Source organism: Nerophis ophidion, linkage group LG21 (genome assembly GCF_033978795.1).
Source record: "Nerophis ophidion isolate RoL-2023_Sa linkage group LG21, RoL_Noph_v1.0, whole genome shotgun sequence".
Lineage (NCBI taxonomy): Eukaryota > Metazoa > Chordata > Actinopteri > Syngnathiformes > Syngnathidae > Nerophis > Nerophis ophidion.
In genome coordinates this window covers 35,107,391-35,111,619 of record NC_084631.1, presented here as the reverse complement: position 1 = coordinate 35,111,619, position 4,229 = coordinate 35,107,391, and the positions used below count along the sequence as shown (strand labels likewise).

Below are 4,229 nucleotides of genomic sequence, written 5' to 3'. Positions count from 1 at the left end.
CACAACGGCAGTGACTAGGATGGCGGAAGCGGGGATCGAACCTGCAACCCTCAAGTTGCTGGCACGGCCACTCTACCAACCGAGCTATACCGCCCTGCTTTGTTCAGTTTTAAATTTTGGCCCACTCTGTATTTGAGTTTGACACCCCTCTTCTACATAATCAAAAATAAACTTATTTAGTGCGTCATAAACCTCCTCCTCAGGGCTACTCTGCTAACCTTATTTTTTCGAAGCTTTTTTGGAGCGCGATAGCAGCCGTAACAAGTAAACAAACTATATCACTCCTCACTAATTCAGCATGACAGACAGACCTAGCGCCCAGCTGTGCTGTTTTCTTAATTATAGGAGGAGTGGCTCACCAGGAGGAGCGTGAGCAGCTGAAAACAATCAGTCAATATAATTGATCTGAAACATCCAATAATCCAGGGGTAGGGAACCTATGGCTCTAGAGCCAGATGTGGCTCGTTTGATGACTGCATCTGGCTCTCGGATAAATCTGAACTGACGTTGCTTAACACGATAAATAATGAATAATTCCACTTCTAATCACAGTGTTGAAAATAATGTTCAAAATATAAACCATTCTCATGCATTTTTAATCCATCCATCCGTTTTCTACCGCACCTGTTCAAGAAGTTGCGTTAATAGTAAAAAGTTATTTATTTATTATTGGTTAGTGTGGGGCTTGCCTCCTGGGGGTTCTTCAGACCCCCAAGCACCGACATGAGAGCCTGTTTCAGGGTTACAATATTGTTTTATTTTTCAATAAGTCTCTCAGTTGCTTTCCAGCAATAGTATTCCCAGCCCCAAGCCAGTCTCTCCTCCTGGCTGCTGCTTATAACAGCGCGACAGGTGATTAGATAACAAGGCCCAGGTGGGCCATCTACGCACCTGTCGCTGCAGGCCACGCCCCCTCCACAGTTAGCTTCAGAATAACTATGTTATTACAAAGAATAAGAGACCTATTATACTCTAGAAATGTTGGTCTTACTTAAAAATGCACGTGTTTAGTTGTGTTCAGTGTTAAAAAAAATATTTTATATGGCTGTTACGGAAATATATTTTAAAATATTTGGCTTTTTGGCTCTCTCAGCCAAAAAGGTTCCCGACCCCTGCAATAATCCATCAATATCATCATTCAATGTTTATTTACTTAGCCCCAAATCCCAAATGTCTCAAAGGACTGCACAAATCATTACGACTACAACATCCTCGGAAGAACCCACAAAAGGGCAAGTAAAACTCACACCCAGTGGGCAGGGAGAATTCACATCCAGTGGGACGCCAGTGACAATGCTGACTATGAGAAACCTTGGAGAGGACCTCAGATGTGGGCAACCCCACCCCCCCCTCTAGGGGACCGAAAGCAATGGATGTCGAGCGGGTCTAACATGATACTGTGAAAGTTCAATCCATAGTGGCTCCAACACAGCCGCGAGAGTTCAGTTCAAGCGGATCCAAGACAGCAGCGAGAGTCCCGTCCACAGGAGACCATCTCAAGCGGAGGCGGATCAGCAGCGTAGAGATGTCCCCAACCGATACAGGCGAGCGGTCCATCCTGGGTCCCGACGAGCGGGTCCATCCTGGGTCTCGACTCTGGACAGCCAGTACTTCATCCATGGTCATCGGACCGGACCCCCTCCACAAGGGAGGGGGGGACATAGGAGAAAGAAAATAAGCGGCAGATCAACTGGTCTAAAAAGGAGGTCTATTTAAAGGCTAGAGTATACAGATGAGTTTTAAGGTGAGACTTAAATGCTTCTACTGAGGTGGCATCTCGAACTGTTACCGGGAGGGCATTCCAGAGTACTGGAGCCCGAACGGAAAACGCTCTATAGCCCGCAGACTTTTTTTGGGCTCTAGGAATCACTAATAAGCCGGAGTCTTTTGACTCATTGGCATGATTTGAGTCCATTGTCAAAACAATTATTAAATAAATAATATAGATAGGCTCCAACAGCCACTAACACAAGAGTTGAGTTGTTGTTTTTTTTCTAGCCTGATTATTCTTGGTCATTTTCAGGCTGACTGCTGTGCGTTACCCGAAATTGTCTGAATATCACACCCTGCTGAAGGAGCGACCCAGCGTCCGAGCCAGCTGGCCTCCTCACTGGCAGGAGGACCCCACTGGAGAAGACACACTCAAAGACCTCTGAGGTTATCGCCGTCCAAACCAGGGGTGGGGAAGCTTGTTTTTTTTTGTTTTTTTTTGTCATTTTCGCTGCTCCAAAGTCTACCACGTGTTTATGACTAACACAAAAACAACAACCAGGAGCATTCATGCATCACAGGGCTTCTTTGTTTCTGTTCTGCGTTCCCCTTTGCAGAAATGAAGGCAATAGTTCCAACAGGATGTGGATGCAATCAAAGAGAACGGCATTAAATGAAGTGAAAAATAAAGGTGTGTACAATCCCAAAATCATATCGCATGCATCCATCATTGCCATTCTCGCCTGAGCTGTGTCAGAACAGGTTTTCCTTTCAGCTTTGTCATCGTGACTTCTTTTTGTTCTTCCCCCCTCTCCCAAACAATGTTATCGCATTCTGTGTACTCGGGTCTCCTTTAAATGTTAATGTTGCAAAAGCCTTGAATTTGACACTAATTAGAAAGGAACTGCAGGAAACAGACATGCAACGTTAATGAGTAACACGATAGCCACCTTGCACACCAGATCGAGTTGACATAAAAAGTGGTGTAACGTGTGTGGAGGTAATTAAAATAATCGTTTTGTTCCAGTCACTTCATGCTCTTTTCACGTGCAAGGCAATACAACTTGGAGACTCGGTTGCTTTGGCTCTATTGTGCACACCTTTGTTCTCTGCAGACCTCGGTGAAAAAGTGCCGAGTCACCCTGACTTTTCATCAAAACACATGCAACACCCATAACTCACAACAATATACCTTGTTGATTATTAGATAGCATCAATGTTGAGCAACTACAGCCATATCAAGTACTTTCTATAGATTGCATGCAATATATTTATTTTTAAATAGTAAAAAACAATGAATGATTAATTATATTTTGTTCTGCAGTAAGAAGAAGTATGAAAATATTCTTTATTTTGTGTAGCAGTTGGAAGAAAAAAAAATATTGTCTATATAATACATATATATAAATATAAATTATTTATTATTTAGTAGTAGTAGTAAGAAAATAAATGATAAACATTTACCGGTATGTATTGTAGTAGTTGGACAGAAAATACATGATACATATTTATTTATGTCTATTAGTAATTGAAATCAAATTAATAAAACAATTATTATTGTGTAGTATTATTTTTTTAAAAAAGCTAAAAAATATGTTTATGTTTAGTAGTAGTTTTAAGATTATAGATGATAAAAATCAATGTATGTCTAGTTGTATTTTAAATAAATGATTAAAAATATGTATTGTAGTTAGAAGTAAATGACATTCTTGTGTTTTAATAGTTTAAAAAAATCATACAAAAATATATGTCGTAGTAGAAGTAAGACAATGTTTTTAAACAATCTTTATTGTCTAGTAGTAGTGTGGGAGGTGGGGGGGGGGGAGATTTGAAAAAATAAATATTCTTTGTCTTGTCGCAGTTACAAGAAAATAGATGATAAAATATATATTTATGTTTAGTAGTAGTTGGAAGAAAATAAATTATAAATAAATATTAAATATATGTATGTGTGTGTATATATATATATATATATATATATATATATACATATATATATATATATATATATATATATATATATACAGTATGTATAGGAGGAGTTAAAATAAATTATTATAAAAAAAATTGTTATTATTCATAGCGACTCGCGAGATTAAAAAGAATTAAAATGTATTCTTTCCTGGTTTTACTTCAAAAAAATTATAAAAATACATTTATGCATTTTAGTATTTATAAATGTCAAAATATTTATTTTGTAATAATAGTTAAAAAAAAGATCAAAGTGTATTATCTGTCTGGCAGATAAGAACATAAATAATAAAAAAAAGATATTTGTCATATAGTAGTCAAAATAAATAATAAAAAATATATGGTTTGTCTATTTGTAGTTAGAAAAAAATAAAAAGAAATGTATTATTGTCTCATAGTAAGAAAAAAAATGGTATTTATTGTCTAGTAGTAATGTTTATTGTTTTTATTCATTTATCTCTTCTTTATGGTCTAGTAGTAGTGAAAACTGTTTTTTTTTTTAAACATATGATTTGTCTTATAGTTACAAGAAAATAAATGATAAAAAT

At 37.2% G+C, this 4,229-nt stretch overlaps 1 long non-coding RNA gene across 1 annotated transcript; it reads left to right on the top strand.

Annotated features, from left to right (window-relative positions):
* The first annotated feature begins 584 nt into the window (after positions 1-584).
* Positions 585-2,419, top strand: LOC133540044 (uncharacterized). Its single transcript, XR_009803530.1, has 2 exons — positions 585-2,179; positions 2,328-2,419. It is a non-coding gene; the product is annotated as an uncharacterized LOC133540044 (long non-coding RNA).
* The last annotated feature ends 1,810 nt before the right edge of the window (positions 2,420-4,229 follow it).